Source organism: Triturus cristatus, chromosome 9 (assembly GCF_964204655.1).
Source record: "Triturus cristatus chromosome 9, aTriCri1.1, whole genome shotgun sequence".
Classification (NCBI taxonomy): domain Eukaryota; kingdom Metazoa; phylum Chordata; class Amphibia; order Caudata; family Salamandridae; genus Triturus; species Triturus cristatus.
In genome coordinates, this window is record NC_140592.1 from 189,664,560 (window position 1) to 189,682,934 (window position 18,375).

The 18,375-nt window shown below is 43.1% G+C and overlaps 1 long non-coding RNA gene across 1 annotated transcript in view; it reads right to left on the reverse strand.

Annotated features, from left to right (window-relative positions):
• Nucleotides 1–8,859: 8,859 nt before the first annotated feature.
• The window catches only part of LOC146797608 (uncharacterized), a 111,762-nt gene continuing 102,246 nt past the window's right edge, over nt 8,860–18,375 (reverse strand). Inside the window, exon 3 of the long non-coding RNA XR_014968506.1 lies at nt 8,860–9,550. This is a non-coding gene — a long non-coding RNA (uncharacterized LOC146797608). The remainder of the gene's footprint in view (nt 9,551–18,375) is intronic.

Consider the following 18,375-nt stretch of genomic DNA (forward strand, 5'->3'; position numbering starts at 1 on the left):
GTACTCCAACTACTTGGATTGTTTCGTCCGTGAAAGGAAGATTTTTAACATCAGCTGACCTAACAGTTGAACGAGAAGAACCAGTATCTAATAGGAAAGTAATGTTTTCGTCATTTACCTTTCCACCCACAAATGGGCCTGTCTGGTCTACTTCTAGAGTTGCGCCAAGTACTCACTCCTCTTCCTCCCCTCGGCACCGTCAATAACATTCTTCTGACTCACTCTCATCGCGTCTTAGCCAATACTGCGAAACAGCACTAGCGCGCGGCAGCTTAGTTACCTGTTCTTCGGTGTAGAATCCTGTCTCATTACAGTATTTCTGATGATTTACGCTCTGTGGAAAAGGCGGTTTTGGCGCCTGATTCTGTTGGGGAACAACCTGCTGCTGTTGCTGCGGTTGACAACTCACCTCTTTCTGCACCTGTGAATTCAATGATGCATTATCACCATTAGCACTCGGGGGAAATTTACACTCAGATTTCCAATGCCCTATTCTTCCGCAGTTATGACATAGCCATTTATTTTTGGCTTCATCTATATTAAATTGTCCTTTCCCTTTTCCAATATTAAATTTTGGTTTCATACCCGTACCAGTTGCCTGTTCAATCAATTGAGCTTCCTGTCTTTCTGCCACTTTTGCTTGAGCCCACATGGCTTTCTCTTTCAATTTATGCTGCTTTGCTTCAATTTCATCACTAAAATATTTGGCATGTCTTAGTACTTCATCTATCTTTTTATTTTGCCAATCTACAGTATGTTATTTAATCAGTTCACTTACTTCAGGTCGTAACCCGTACACAAATCGATATACAAAATGACTCAAATCTTTTTCACTCAAGTTTTCATCACCACTATACTGTTTAAAGGCAAGGATCAACCTTTCATGGTAAGCATGTACTGATTCTTTCGCTTCGGGATGAGTTATAAAAATTTTTACCCAATCAGTTTCTTTAGGAGGTACTTTATTTTTCAAAAAGGTAATTACTTGTTCATATTTTCTCATTACTTCTGGATCAGGGAGACCTGTTTTTGGATCTCTAGGGTATTCTTGTGTAGGCCAATTAATCATTACCTTACATTCTGTCCATAAATCTGCTGGTACTATTATGTGAAAAAGACTATTCAAGTCAATCCATAGAACTTTTGATAATTTTTCGAATCTACCTGCCTATACCACTCGACTGGCTATTCACGCAGTCGGGGAAAATCATTGGTAAATGACAAAATATCTTGTCTAGTCCAGGGGACATGTACATAGCCTCCACCTGGAATCTCTCTCATGGGACATTCAGTTACTAGATTTTTAGGTCTCGCTGAGCCCAGCGCATGCGCTGGCTCGAAGAGACATTTTGTATGTGGGCATTTCAAAGTGCTGCTGGCTGGCCTAACGCTTGCATTCACGCGATCGTGCACGCGCGCAGCCGGCCGCCAGCAGCACTTTGAAAACTCGTGCATCATCGCGATCGTGATCACTTTCGCTTTCAGAGCGATCGCGATCACGATGACGCATGCGCACACACAACTCCCACTTCTCCCCCTCCCCACCAAATATTGCGTCTGCAGCCGCTCTCGCGCGGCCAACGCTTGTTAAAGTTCTGCCACAGACTTCTGCTGCCCTAGCGCTTGCACGCCCACAGCTTGCTGTTAGCTTCCCTTCCCTCCACCCACCATGTTGCTCCCCTTCCCCCCCACATTCCCTGCCCTCCTGTCCTCAGCCGGTGTCCCTGGAGAGCAGAGGGTCACAGCCCCGTAAATACCGTCGCCATGGAAACCATGAACAGGGACGTCCTCAGCTCACCACGGAAAACTTAAACGCTCTTTCATCAGGTGAGTCCTCTGTGCCACACCAACAGGAGCTATCAGTAGCGCGACAGCTCCACTTCACACTCCCTCCTTCTTCCAATGCGATCACCACAAACTTTTTCACACTCATTATCTTCCGGTCACTCTCACTTGCATACACGCGTACACGTCCACTCTTGCACACTTGCTCATCATTCGCTGTTGCACACTCGTCCATCTCGCTTGCACACTCGTGCTCACCCTTACTTTTACTCACTCACTCGTCCTTTTGTCCAGTAACCTGGCATTCACTCACAGATGATAACACCCATTCACCTCTCCCTCAGTCAGTATTCCTTGCCATTCACATTCTCACATGCCACTCTCTCTGTCTTATATGTGTGCACTCCATCATCAATCACTTGGTTCCTCTATCTTTGGAGGACCTCGCTGCGATCAATGACGTGACAATGATGATGATAAGTACATAGGAGGGAAAGTTCTGATACCACTGTTGCAACAACGGCTACTTCCGAAGGATAATAAGACCCCACTGTCCCATAGCACTTTCCCCCACCAAATGCAACGCTTACCGTTACCGGAGGTGTCCTCTTCTAAATTACGTCCCGAGCTTCCTCACCAATTCCAACCTTCTGCTGATGATTGAAGCACGCCAACCCTGGATAGTCAGCGCCAGCTTAAGCGTTGATGTCGGCCAGTGTGACTATCTTTTTTGGTGGCCCCATGACCTTCCAGCCGCACGATGCCATTGGGCTAAATGGGCTTCAGCCAGCCAGCCCATCCCCCCTATCGTGTCTCAGCCCGGGCTGATGCAGGTTTCGGGGCACACACATTCACAGTCGGAGGTGCTCTGGGCTGGCTGGGCGGTGGATGGCGCCTTATCTCATCTGCGAATTTTCACACGTCTTTAAAAGACTGATTACTTGTTAATGACAATTTAAAAAAAAAAAAAAACAGGGTCCCACTCTGCCTATTCCTTAAATCTTTTAAGTACTTTTGCTGCCACAGTGGGAGACTACATTTCGAGAACGTACTTCTTACACAGCAATGAATGCACATTCTCTGAAACAAATGTACATCCTAATTTTTGCGGTTTAATACTCTCGAGATGTTTTAGGTGCAGCGTCGGCTCCTTTGTTAAGGCGAAGGAGCGTCACCCGGCTGCTCTCTGCACAGTGCAAAAAAGAAAAATAACATGATAGTAACACGATTTTATTGTCATTTTATTTTTCAGTGCCTTATTTTTTAGGCATATAAGGTTGCCATGTGGCCATTTTTCAACCGGCAAACTGGTATTTTTAAAATAAGCAAAATCACCTAAGGCCGGTATTTTTTGCCCATATTTGTACTTACCTCATCCAGCTAACAAACACCAAGCACCTTTCAATGTGTATAGAGCTATGTTACCAACCCTGACTAAGTTAAACAAGCATTGGCATAGCCAATAGGTCTCGCCTTTGGGACCTTATAAGTGTTTAGCCATGCAACAGTTGATATTGTTGCAGCAAGGATATTGGGCTGGATAACTAAACACTTATAAGGTCCCAAAGGCGAGACCTATTGGCTATGCCAATGCTTGTCTTTTTCTCTTACTGGGTAAGCTGCAAACGTTTTATCCATTGCATTGTCTCGTTTTCGAAACCATCTACTTTTCCATTTGTCTACATCACCCCATTTTCTCAGTAATATGATTAAATCTTTAATCTGAATGATTCGTCCTGTCGTATTTAAATTTTCAATGTCTTTTTCAGAAAAATCTACTCTATATGGTTTTTGTAATGACTTTACCTTTTCAAAATCAATTCCCATTTCAGTTGCCACTTCTTCTAGTCTTTCATATACATTTCTGGCTCTCCATGTTATGCTTTTTCTTAGAAACATTAATTCTTCATCCTGATAGCTCTTTAATTTTTCTGTAGGAATAGTCCCTACTATTAATTCCTCTAATACTAATTTTAATTTGGACACATCTAAAGTTTTAGGCTCAGCATCTTTTTGCTGTAAACTTCTTAGCCATTCACTTAATTCATCAGAAGTAGGACCTACAGGAATCATTTCATTTTGTGTCTGTTCTCATCCTTTTGGTGATCCTGGTACTGACTCTGTCGTCATTGTTGCTCTATTACCTTAGCTCTGATTTGCTGTCAAATTTTTAGGAGTACTTTACTCAGAAATTCCTACAGTTTGTCCCCACAAATTTTCTCTCGTATCTAGTCTTTGGATTTCATTTTCTCTGTTTCCATTATAAGGAATCGTCAGACAATGCTCACTATCCTTTTGTTTATCAAAAATTGGCATTACAGGTCCTATTGTTATAGGAACAGTTATGGCTTCCATATTTTTAGTTAATTCTCTAATCTTCTCAGGTAATTCTAAAGTAGTTCTAGCTAATTCAGCTGAATTTTCATTAGCCATTTTACTAACTGTGGTGATTCTTTTACTGGGGCACTCGGTGTCAATGTGAAATTTGGTTAATACGGGGGTGGATTTTTATAAATCATGTCTTCCAGCACATCATCCTCCGACTCATGCACATCATACTTATTACTTTCTGATCCTGTATTATTTCTCTTTTCCGCACATTTTCTACTAGTGGTCTCTTCAACATTTCTCATAGGAAACAACCCATCAGTCATATTTGCACTTCGCCATCTCTTCATTCTATCATTATGATTCTCTTGTCCATATGATCTACCAAACATATATTTATACCTTCCGCCATTTCGTTGCCGTTCTCTGTCATACATCTCAACTTCCCATTCTGTCAATGCTTCAAACTGTGTAGGTCTAGGTCTCGGTTCTAATTTCATCATTCTTTCTCTCAAATTTCTCAAAACCGCTACATTAAATGAACCATGTTCTGGAAATGCCAAAACTCCATCATCTGCTGTATATTTTGCCCAATTGTCTAACCAAATACATGTATGATAACCATATTTCGTAATCATAAAAGATGCAGGTGATTTTGCTGGAGGGAGCAACTGTCCCTCTCTAGTCACAATCGGTTTGTCCTTTTTAAATAAGTTCTTGATTTTACCGAACCAGGACTTTTTCTCCTTCTCTGGTGGATCGTAATACATTATTTTCTCTTTTCTGTATCGCTAGATTTCTTCTACAACTGTTTTGTTTATTTCATCCAATCGTAGCGCGACTCTCACTAACGCACCAATCCGGAGCGTCTACGTCACCCTGCAATTCTCCACTCCTAGCGCGGCGCACACTAACGCACCAAACCGGAGCGTCTATGTCACTTTCTGACTGCCCAATCCCAGCGCGGTCTTTCTGATGTCAGCTTTTGCTGCTTCTGCTGACCCTTCCTTTACAAAATTTGTCGGCAAACCTTTTACATTCACTTTACTAAAATTCTGTTAGTAACGACATAAGAACGCCACCATTGTCTGTTTTGCTAACAAAGAAAAGTCTTGACCTTTTTCATAAGAATTCCGTCTTTCCCGAGAGCAGCGCTTACCTCTGCCCTACTACGGAATCGGTCCATCAGTTGATAAAGTAGCACTTCCCTCTACTTCACCCTTCTAGCAAGCATTAGCTAACCGTTTATCCAGAAATAAAACACCTGTTGGAGAACCAATGCTCCTGAGAATTAGAACCAGAGTTTCACAATTAACCTGAATGCTATTTCATTTACACACATTCATACGGAAAATGTAGTTCATTCACACAAAATCCTGTCTTTCCCGAGAGCAGCGCTTACCTCTGCCCTACTACAGAATTATTTCATTTGTTAATAAAGTAGCACATCCCTCTACTTTACCCTTCTTTCAAGCTTAGACAACACCTATTACCTTTCCAGTGATAAGCGTAATCAGAGTGCCTTTTGGACTTCTGGTACTTAAGACCAAAATTTCACTGATGACCTACGCTACCATACACTTCTTTCATACAGAAAATGTCCCTACTGGCAACACACGACGATGTTACCGAATCGAACCCAGACAATGCGTCGTGCAACATCAATCGTCACACGTTTCCCCCGTATACCTACAGGGCGACAACAATCACGTCTTTCCCAAGAGCAGCGCTTACCTCTGCCCTACTATGGAATCGTTACAAACTTCCGACTTCCTACATCCCAGAAGTCGTGAAACAACATGAAACGCAACGCGAATCAACATAGCATGTTAATACATAAACCAATACTTATCCAACATCCACAATTAATAATCAATAATCAATAAAAATCGAAATCAATAATCAATAATCAATCTATAAGCAATAATCACCAAACCAATGCAATAAAACCATAACTCTGCTACCAGAAAAACGGATCCAGCGCAAAAGCCGGGGGAAATAGAAAGAGCACAGTTATCCTCCCTGCGTCGCAGGCCCGCCGTCACACTCGCATTCATTGGTGGGGCCCATAACACAAACACTCGCACGTTCTCTTTCACAGGTCTGCACACACAGGGGGGGAATGATGCGCTGGACATGTGGGTGGGGTACCTTATAACCTATAGGGAAAGAAAAGTTACATTACAAAATATACATTAACATTACATCCTATAGATTCCTAATCCTAAACATCAAGTGTTAGACCTGGCATCATTGGCATGAGTCTCTCCTCCATTTTTTCTGTTGGCCTCCTCTGTTTACAATGTTTTTGCTGGAATATTGCTTTGGGCACTGTGCCACTGCTGATCAGTGCCACAGTGCAAGTGCTCCCTATGTTAAATTGATACATTGATTGGTGTTACCATGATTGGCTTGGTTGACTTACTATTCAGACCCTAGTCTAGTGCACCGCGTGTGCCAAGGGCATGTAAGTTAACTGCTGCTGGTGGGCTTGCAGCACTGGTTGTGCCACCCACAGAAGCAGCTTATAAAATGTGTCCCAGGCCTGCCACCGCAGAGCCTGCGTGCAGTCCCTGACTGCCATGTCGACTTGGCAAGGAAACCTACTTGCCAGTCTCTAAAACCTTCACTTTGCCACATTTCAGACACCTCTCTGGTAGGCCCTAGGGCTGGGTGCATTGTGGGTAAAAGGTAGGTCATGCCCTGATGTGTGTGGCATGACCTAATAGTGAATTACAGCCATTTTCGTTTTTCACTATTGAAGGGCTACCTGCCTCCCTTAGGCCAGAGTGAGCAGACTGATTATTAACTCCATTATAATCTATCTGACTCAGGGAGCATGGTAGCAGGTCGAGTTTAGTATCCCTGAACTCAGAATTTAATAACACACCCTTTAGGATGGATGGTTTTTAAATTCTGTGTTTGAAAATAGCCCTTTTAGAAAGTGGCTATTTTCTTGTCCAACTATCCACCGGTCTCTGCTGGTTTGGTGTGTGTGTCAGGGGCTGGGTGGCTCCAGAGGTCTGAATGAGTCAGTGTGGGGTGAATGAGGCATCTACACTTAGAGTGGGGGAAGAGTAGTCCCTGATAGCCTGCCCTGCCTGACACAATGCTGGCTCCACCTCCTGCCGGGCGACTGATAGCCCTGCCCCTGCCAGTGACAATACTGGCTCCACCTCCTGCTGGGCGGCTGATGACCCTGCCCTGCTCAGTGAATAGGCCAGGTGCCTTGGCCTGGCAACACCCAAAACAAACCCAGGATGGGGGGAATTTCTCTGCTTGGACAATGGGAACAAAGCAGAAAAGGGGTATAAGAGAAGGACCCCTGAACCAAAGAACTTAGATCACTTCTGACAAGGAAACCTCTACCAAGGACAAGAAGCCTGCTGATCCAAGGACTTGCCTCCCCCTTCTGCCAGTGTGCTGTTTGCTGGGGGGAACCTGAATCTGCTTCTTTATTTTTGCCAAGGGACAAGGAGAGAGGAACTTGGTGTGTACTCTCAAGCTTGCAAGAAAATCTCCAAGGGCTGGAAGAGTGCCAGCCTCATGTTGAAGTCACAGGGCCAAAGGACTTCACCCTCTGCTGGATTACTAGTTGCTGGAACGTGTCGTTTCCAGTACACAGGGGAAATCTGCAGTCTCGACGTCGCCGGACGCCGCCGAATCCAGCTCGACATCGTGAGTAACGGCTCCAGTGTTAGGAGCCTTCGACGCCGGCCGCCGGGCCCGTTCGACGCCAGTAGCGATGCCAGTGAGTAGTGAGTTCGGCTCCAGCTCCAAGTGACCCCGTCTTGACGCCGGTATCGAAGTTAGTGAGTAGTGAGTTCGGCTCCAGCTCCAAGCGACCCCGTCTCGACGCCGCTGCTGATCGTATCGACGCGATGCCCTTCTCAACGCCGTGAGCGCTGCTCCGGCCCGACACCTCTCGACGCCGCTGCGGATCGCCCCGAATCCGAGGCACAATCGATGCCGACCCTTCGACGCCGACCCTTCGACGCCGTGGATCATCGTTTTCTTCATTCCAAAGGTACTGTGTTTGTGGGGTCTGTTGCAACTCCAGGCTCGACATAGCGCTCCTCGCGGTCGACACCGAACCTTGGGAATATCGTAAACTCGACGTCGTGTGACTCCTGTAGGGGTCACATTGTTGCCAAGAACTGTGTTTCAGAAGAATACTTACTTTTGTTGCTAAAGAACTATTTCCTAAGAAGAAACTTTACCTGAATTATTTTTTTTCCTTCCAAAGAGTATTTATTAAGATTGTGGTATATTGTTGTCGTTATTTGGTCTTGTGCTAAGCCTTATATAAAAATACTATTTTTATAATAACTCCTGTGTTGTGTCCATTTGTAGTGTATTCACTTTATTACTGTATGTGGTCATAAATGCTTAACACACTGCTTCTGAGATAAGCCTGTCTGCTCTGCCAAGCTACCAAGGGGGTGAGCAGGGGTTATCTGAGTGTGTAATCCCCTTGCCCTGACTAGAGAAGGTGGGTCCCTATTTGTCAGAAGTGTATACCTCTGCAACTAGAGACCGCCGGTTCTAACATCAAGGCACTCCGCCCACTTGGTCGACGGACCAATTAGTTGGATTGTTTGATGGTGATTTAGAACCAGCTAAAACACATTTAAGACTCAGAATCCTTAATTCTCTTTAACGAAGAACCACAAACTCATAATTTCTGTTAATCAATATTTGTTTATCTAAAATTTCATTGTAATTAATATTAGCATTTGTCTCTTCAAAAGTTTACAATTTCTAGATCAATTTAGTTAAATCACAGAACATCATATTTACCTGTTCTGGCTATCTGGGTTTTCTCTAATTCATTTGCTCTGCAAAACCGAATTTTGTCGTTAAATTGTCCAAATAAGCAGGCCAGAACTCAGAGTCCAAAAGTCCTTTGCTCAGCACGGTACAGTCCCAAAGATTGTCAAAGGACCAGAAGTCGTGCCAGCATCCGTTATTGCCTGTGGGGTCAAAGAGGGTGCGCAGTCTTAGTAACCGCCGAATGTGGAAAAAGTAGCTGCTAACCCCTCCCTATTCTACTACTTTTTTATAATAAATTTCGGGATAACATGAAACATATTTGGCTGGAGAATGATTTCTAATGGTTGGGGCAAACGTTTGATTTATGGTCAGTCAACGTTCACATGGATTTTGCTGATACGTTTCCGGTGATGATCCAATACTGATTGTTGCAAAGTTTCGACTTCTAGTTGTAAGAGTCCATTGTTCATTTATACCAGTTTCTGGAGTTCGGGGTCTTGGCAGTCCAGCAATATCCTATCCTTGACAGGGACAGGGTGCATAGAGGTCCTTAGGAAGTTCACAGAGCCAGACGAGTCTGCGCAGTAGACTTCGCGCTTCACGAGACGGTGGCCACTTCTGAACTCGGTTTCTGCCGCCATTTTCTGATAGGCCCAAATGTCAACTTAAGCGAAACAAACACAAAAGGATAATTAATACAAAGAAATGATGCTTCTAATGTTATACCCTTACTAATCCCTTTATGTATTAGTATTTTCCTAGCATATAGCGACATTTAAAGCAATATATTCACCTTTACTGTCCTCCACGAAGATGCAAACGCCCCAAAAGCAACATAAATCATGCGATATCTAATTACCACATATACTACTATTAATATGCGCACGTATTTTAGTTATTAGAGTTATTTTGCCATGCAAATAGCAAGTTCCCACGTGTAATTTGTGTATGCAAATGATTCGTTATAATAAATCCCAACACACCATTAGTAAATTATTATTAGTAGGTTATTCAATTAATACTTTCATGCAAAATAGAGGAGGTATACAAAATGTTGTACTACCTGCTCCATCAATGGCTTTCATTCTGCTTAAAGTATCAAAACGTATAAAAGAAACATTCAATGAAGGCCATAGAGGTGACTCCCTGTCTTTGTCTATTTTGGGGAACAATACTTGCATACAACAAGCAACCCTGGAGCTAACCGTTATCAGATATGGGATTCCTGGCAACATGCCACAGCAACTTTGATCATTCAACATGAGGTAACTCCCGTTAGAAAGTTGGCCAAACTTTGGATTAATCACAGCAGCTGGTGTACCATGCAGGTGGCAGGACAAGTTTGCCACAGAACCATTACAAGCCCCATGTAAAGAAATGTCCTGACATATGAGTGAACCGCTCAGTGCATTTTCACAGTGTGTACCACTTAGAAACACTTCACGACCCCCACTCCAACATCTGTATTCGTAAGGTAAATCCCAGGATATCTTAATGTATTCTTTACCCAACCTTTCATATTTGCGTGCTTGCATTTGTTTGACGTTACAACAAACAAATGATGGACGGAATGCTGACAATGCAGACATTCTCCCCCAGTCAAGAGATCTGGGTTAAATCCATCGTTCTTTTGCCCACTACACCACCCCAGTTTAGACATGGCCATATGCAAATCAGTCTTGACCCTGTGCCTCATGGGAACAGTCCAGCCCGAACTGCCAAGCCATGTCTTCACTGGACCGGAATCAAGCATCCTAGGACCGGTTTCTGGCTATCAGCCGTCATCAGCCAGGGTAGCTTGACTCCAGCGGCGTAGTGAGCACGGGTCCCACGTCTGGGAATACCCATCCCACTTAGGGCGAAAAGCGTTACAACAAACAAATGATGGACGGAATGCTGACAATGCAGACATTCTCCCCCAGTCAAGAGATCTGGGTTAAATCCATCGTTCTTTTGCCCACTACGCCACTGGAGTCAAGCTATCCTGGCTGATGACGGCTGATAGCCAGAAACCGGTCCTAGGATGCTTGATTCCGGTCCAGGGAAGACATGGCTTGGCAGTTCGGGCTGGACAATTCCCATGAGGCACAGGGTCAAGACTGATTTGCATATGGCCATGTCTAAACTGGGGTGGTGTAGTGGGCAAAAGAACGATGGATTTAACCCAGATCTCTTGACTGGGGGAGAATGTCTGCATTGTCAGCATTCCGTCCATCATTTGTTTGTTGTAACGCTTTTCGCCCTAAGTGGGATGGGTATTCCCAGACGTGGGACCCGTGCTCACTACGCCACTGGAGTCAAGCTATCCTGGCTGATGACGGCTGATAGCCAGAAACCGGTCCTAGGATGCTTGATTCCGGTCCAGGGAAGACATGGCTTGGCAGTTCGGGCTGGACTGTTCCCATGAGGCACAGGGTCAAGACTGATTTGCATATGGCCATGTCTAAACTGGGGTGGTGTAGTGGGCAAAAGAACGATGGATTTAACCCAGATCTCTTGACTGGGGGAGAATGTCTGCATTGTCAGCATTCCGTCCATCATTTGTTTGTTGTAACGCTTTTCGCCCTAAGTGGGATGGGTATTCCCAGACGTGGGACCCGTGCTCACTACGCCACTGGAGTCAAGCTATCCTGGCTGATGACGGCTGATAGCCAGAAACCGGTCCTAGGATGCTTGATTCCGGTCCAGGGAAGACATGGCTTGGCAGTTCGGGCTGGACTGTTCCCATGAGGCACAGGGTCAAGACTGATTTGCATATGGCCATGTCTAAACTGGGGTGGTGTAGTGGGCAAAAGAACGATGGATTTAACCCAGATCTCTTGACTGGGGGAGAATGTCTGCATTGTCAGCATTCCGTCCATCATTTGTTTGTTGTAATGCATTTGTTTGAGGCAATACTGAAAATGAAAAGTAGTGACAGGCAGAGTTATTTTGCCATAGATAAGCCATTCTGTAGCTGGTTTTTCTGCTACCGTAAATGGTATTTTTTCCAGTTTTTCAATGCTCAGCACTGTATACTTTGCTCCCCTTTGTGCCAGTTCGATCTGTTTATCCGTGAGATTGTATTCTGAAAACAGAGACGAGGTGTTGATAAAATGCCAAGGCACATAGCCTGCAACCAAGGATTGCAGTGTCCAGCCTAATAACATAATAGAGCATAACTGAGATTGGCATTGTGTAACATGGCTAAATTTTGTTCCACTATGTCAATAGCAGAGGATACAAAGTTGTCCAGTGAATATATTCTGGATGACAAAGTTGTTAACCCATTGTCGACCACAGTGAGAGATTTCTCTAAGTTAATACGATCAAGCTCACATATTCTTTCTGCGGCCTCTGCATGTGAAACCTTCCATACTTCATTATAAGCAGCATAAATGCCGGCATATGTGAAACGTTTTTGATGCGGTTTTCTTGGTCCTAGCACGAAATCCCTACAGTCTGCGTCTTCTTTAATTAAAGATAAGTGTTGTTTCACATCCTCGAGTGTAGATCTTTGTAGCCAGTCGAGGCACAATTTTCCTACTCTGTATATTGTTACTACCCCCGGGTTCTGTCGTTAAACATTACGTGGGTCTGGCCTATGGATAGTGAAGCCCTGTAATCTATTCAGGAATCTTTCTTGAGAGATGTTTGTGTCTGTTGGCCAGAGCAACCATTTTTCCAATCAGGATCTGATCTGTTGTTTTGTAGTATTGTATCTATTGTGACCGCTCCCTGTGTAGTGTTATTACTTGCAGGTGTTGGTACAGAAGGTGTGTTCATGTCTTTGATCTTGGCTAATCCAAGGCAAGACGTTTGTTGCACAGTGTCATTTAAAAACATTATTTGCTGTGGGATGATACAGGCTCTAAACAAAGCTTCTCTCCCCTGCACTTGCCAATCTTTAGATCCCCAGACAGATTTTATGTTGATTGTGTCTTTCCAAAAGTCAAACCCTTGTCTAGACAGCTGGGCAATAAAGGCTGCAGAATAAATCTGTTTTGTAATAGTTAAAATATTTTTCTTTCCTGTTTTGTTTACATTTCTATGGAAAAATGTTTCTGGATCAGATGTATTGTACCCTGAAAAATATGGAAATTTATTTTCAAACGTTCTTGAACTACCCTTTGGTGGTGTAGAACAATGCTCCCATTGGTTAAACATAAACACATTTCTAGGTGTTGCAGATTTATGCACGAAATGGTTACCATAGTGGTTGTAACAGTAAGCTGTTCGTAGTCTGATGAACCCTGTATGTTTTCATTGGTAGAGCACACAGCTGAACTTTCTAGATCAGACATCATGTTATTAACAGTCTCAAAGTCCCAATCATCAGAATAGGTACTGGAGATAATAAAGTCACTTAATGAAATTATAAATAAATGTGGATTCATCAAAAGTTTCATCGGGCCGAATATGTCAAAATCAGTTTTGTCCCTAACTATACCATCCTGTATAGGAATGGCTGTGATGTTCACTGCTGACAAGTCTCTTGTTTCACAATGGGAAGATTTGTGTGGCTTTAACAGTAAGTTCACATTTTTACTTTCAGTGTCCAAACTAATGTATCTGCTATTCATAAGCATGCTAAGAGTCATAATCAAAGCTAACCAAAGCAGAAAGAAAAATATTCCAGAAATAGTCCATAGTTCAGTCCATGGTGACACCAGATAAGTCTCTTTCAGAAGCTGAAAAAAGTCTTGTACTTGTTGTTTGAAAGTTTTTAGGGCTGGCGTCGTTTCAGACTCACTTGGATCCTCAGAAAACTTATCAAAGTTAATGAAGTAGCCAGAAGCAGTTCGGTCAATTGTTGTAATTGCATCAGGATTCGTCGAAATCGCTGGAACCAGTTGATCACGTGTTACGTTGGTGTATACAGGTGTACCTGGACGAACTGTTACTTGAGTTTCAAGAGGGATGAGTTCCATAGCATTCTTGCTCAGTCCTTCATCTCTTACTGCTAAATTCTTGATGGTTATGAGCCTTTCAGTCTGAACCTCTTGGATAGTAGCGAGAGGAGGGCGTCTGCTACTAGGTCGGAGTCCACAAGGCCTACTATTTAGTATCGGCCACATAGTGTGGTTTGATGAGGTTGATTGACACAAATTTTTTCTCCTTATTTCCTGCAAGGGGCGGCAGAAGTACTGTTCTTGTTCCGTGGATGGGTAGGACAAGTACTGGTTGTCTGTAAGAAGGTCCAAATTCCTTCTTTTCCACAATCTTCTCTCTGACTAGATCCCCAACTTTTGGGATCCAGACAGGCCTTGCTGGGACAGCCGGCTTTTGCCCAGTGGTGGTTGGCTTCAGGAACACGTTGCTTTGTTTTGATCTTAGTTCATTTAGATCCTGTAAAACAGCCAAACAATCTTTGATATCAAAGGGTTTATTTCCCACCACTGTGCCTGTACATTCGAGATCAGGAACCCACATTCTTGTCCCAAATAGGACCTCATATGGAGTGCCCCCCAGGAGAACTTCTTGGCAAATTATTTAATGAGTGGTGGACCCCATAAAGATGTTTGACCCACTCATTACCCGAACCTAATACTCTAGCTGTTATAGACTGCTTTATGTCCTGGTTTTTCCTTTCCACAACAGAATTTCCCTCAGGATGAAATGGAGAGGAGTACCTCAATACTACGCCCAAACTGGCCATGGCTTCTTTGTAAGCCCGGGAGCTAAACGCAGGGCCCTGGTCAGAATGTAGTGTGCCAATTGCGTATGTGACGATAAAGACTCGCAAATCTTTTATAACAGTTTGAGCATCAGCCGAGCGCTGAGGCCACATCCATAGAAACCTTGAGCACGAATCTACTATGACCATTATATATTTATAGTTACCGTCCCTTTGCAATGGACCGCAGTGGTCCAGGTAAACACAAGCTAATGGTTTAGCTGAAAAAAACAGGGGTGTCTGCGCAGGACGTTTCACTGTGAAGACTTTCATCTGTTGGCATATTTCACTTTCCAAAACATAGTTTTTGGTCTGTTTCCTAATGTCAGGCCACCAATATCTTTGTTTTTGTAAAGATACAGTTGCAGGAACAACTGCATGGGCAGAGGCTATCCCTTCATGTGTTGCTAGGATCAGTCCTAATCTTCATTCCATGTTTGGAATTACCCTATCCCCCACTCCAGGGATTCGAGCAAAAGGAACGTTGTTCGCATCAATTACATAAGAGTAATTTAATGGAAATTTCTTTGGTAACACTGCACCACTGCCTTTGTTTGAAGCATTGACAGCCAACAATATCTCACTGTCTATTCTCGTTTTTGAACGAGTGATCGCAGCTATGGAAGCTGTATGAACAGCCCCCTTTGCAGCTTCATCAGCCGATGAATTACCTGCAACCTGAACGCCATCACGTTGATGACTCAGCGTGTGTATCATGTGAGCTTTTGGTAGTTCGTTTCTCAACTGAACTACTTGTTCCCAAAGCGTTTTATGCTTTATTGTGCCACCTTTTGCATCTTTGAATCTGTTTTGAAGCCAATTCTGTAAATATTCATTATATGTAAAGCATTTCCATTCGGAATGCTCGCTTTTGTAACCGCCTCTAAGGCTGGTACTGGAGTCACGACAATAATGCGTTTCCCCTGAGCTAGTGCTCTTTCTTTTGCTATAGCAGTTTGAACTGCTGTCAGTATTTTTTCTGTTGAAGTGAAGCGCATTTCTGCTTGTGTATACAAATGAGATTTGTATGCTATTGGTACTTTTTCACCCTCATTAAATGCTAAATAGGTAAATCCGCATTGACCCCAAATTATTCAGATCACTAAATTGCGTTTATTTACGCGTGTTTGTAAGTGATTTGTTGCTAACATGTTAGATTGGAGTGAACGCAGGATGTCTGTGTGTTCTTGTGTCCAATGTTTTGTTAAAAAATCAGGTTTGATTAATTTGTAGAGAGGTTTAACCCTTTCTGCGTAATTTAGAATGTAAGCTCTTTCAAAATTTAGAAAACCCAAGAAGGATTGTAAATATTTCAGCGTTTTTGGAGGTTGGAGCAGCGCATACTTTTCTACAAAGTTAGCTGCCAGGCTTTTTTCTTCACTTGAAAGCTCCTATCCTAGGAAAAGGACATTGAGATAATCAATTCTGGATTTTTTAAAGTTGAATTTATAGCATTCAGAGGCGGAGCCCAGTATAATGGTATTCACCCTGTTCAATTGTCTATCTAGGTCATCGTCTGTCAGATAGATGTCATCGACATATGACAATGCCTCGTTATCATAATTTTGTAGTAACTCTGTTACCCTTGCTGAGAATAACCCCGGGCTGTTTTTGAACCCTTGTGGGAGTCGACAAAATTGACGCTATGTCCCCATTATTGAGAAAGCTGTTAAGTACCTGCTTTCAGGTGCTATGTTTTGACAAAAGAAACCATTTGAAATGTTCAATGTGGTTTTATATTTTGTACGCACAATGTTATTCATTAATGCTGTACAATGTGCATTTTGCACTGCAAATGTTCTGGAACAAGTGTTTAAGTGTCTGTAATCCAAAATTAGACAATATGTATTGTGTGGTTTGGATACAGGAAACAAAGGATTATTCATTGAGGAGGTGCATGTTTCAATCACCCCTTGGTATTCAAGTTGATCTAAGATCTCCCTGACCTGTTTTTTTCGCTTCTTGCTTTATTGGGTACTGCCTTTGTGCAGTAGGTTGATTTTTTTAGCTGTTTTTTGTGGTGAGGTGAGTCCTCATCCATCCTACATGATTTTTGTATAATGCTGGGGCCTGGGCCACTGCCCATTTCCTGGCATAAGTATATTTTAGGTGAATTGGAATATGGTTGGAGAAGGCTGGCATAATGATGTCCTCCCCATGTGGGCACTCCCTGACAAATTCTGGTGGCCAGTCAGGTTCTACTAGAAGTATATCATAACCACTTGAAAGTTTCTCCCAAAAGAGTGCTTTCACTTGTCTTGGTATGTCTCCCTCCATCCGGAGTGTTATTTCATATAACTTTTGCGGAGTACTAACCCTGGTGTCTACTGTCTCTACTGTGATGTGCTCATTCAAGTCCACTATCTTCAGAAGTTCCTTCAGGTTCTGGGGAGCTATTGTTACTTCTGCTGCACTGTCCAGCATTGTCTGAGCTCATTCTCCATTCTTGAGCTGTGTTCTCAGTATTTTCGGGATGTCTGATCTTCAGACCTGCTACCTTCTTTTTGGTGAATTGAGGTTTTGATTTATTTTTCTGAACGTGTTGATCGTCTTTGGACTTCACGCGTTCTTCTTTGTGATCTGACCGTCCTCTACTTTCTGATGTATGTGATGATATCTGAAAGGTACGAGAGGAACGTATATCAGTATCCTGATACCTGTCAGGTTTTCTTAAAGTATCCCTATTCCTGAGGTTATACCACCTTTCAGAGGGCTCCTTTTGAGGAGACCTACCTCAGGATTGAGAACGTGTCTCTTTTGGATTTTGTTTATTAGTTTCCCACTTCTTTTTAGAAGATGTAGGATTTTGATTAATGGAGTCCTTCTCAGTACCTTCAGACAGTTTTGGCTTCAAAGGTTTTCCACCCAAACTGTCTCTGCCTAATTCTGCATAAGATGTTTGTATTATTCTGGATAGTTCATGTTGATGTTCTGTAACATCAAATTCCCTTGAGCGTTGGCGGATCACCACTGATGCTGCCTCCGCTTTAATATTAGATAATATCATTGTTGAGACCAGGTCGAAGTTTTTCAGTAATTTCATACCTAAATTCAGAGCAGGCTCTGCCCCGTATTCGTTTAGAATTTGTGTCAGGACGTCTGGTATTACTGCAATTGACGGAACACCAGGTGTTTTAGTATAGATGGCAGCAAAGACTGTGCCCCAAGTGGTGCAGTCTTCCTGTTGTGCCGTGATCCCCGTTGGTAAACAGTTTGTTAGGATTCTGTGTTTCTCATAAGGGCTAGTATATGGAAATACTGCTTCTATTTGAGTAATTTTTTGAGCTATCCAGAATGGAATTTGTTTACGTTTTGTGGGCAGTTTACCCATGACTGCGTTTAAAGTCTGTGGAGTACTTTTTAGTGTATACCCTTATTGAGGGGTTTGATTTGGAATGGTTATTGGTGGTTGGACTGTGAAAGTCTGCATGACATATTGGACTAATTTTCTGTACATTTTTATTAACTCTTGTAGTTGAGTACGTAATTCCTCATCTGACATCTCTTCGATGTCAGGATGAGGTGTGTAGCCAGCTAAAATCAGCCATTTTGCTCCTGGTCTACCTAGTGGACTGAGCCTGGTGATGTTTTTGTGATGTTTTAGGGTGCCTTTAAACCAGAGATTATGCTCCTGGTATGTGAGTGGAATTTCAATATCCTCGAAAGGAATATATTCCTCAGGTGGTTCATCTTCTTTAAACAAGTAAAATACTTTTGTTACTGGATTCGATTCTGGGAATACAATACATGAATAGAATACCTCTGTCTGAAAGGATTCGTGTGCCTCTATCATGAAAACCGCTCTACCACCTCTTGGTGTTAGGCCGTGTTTT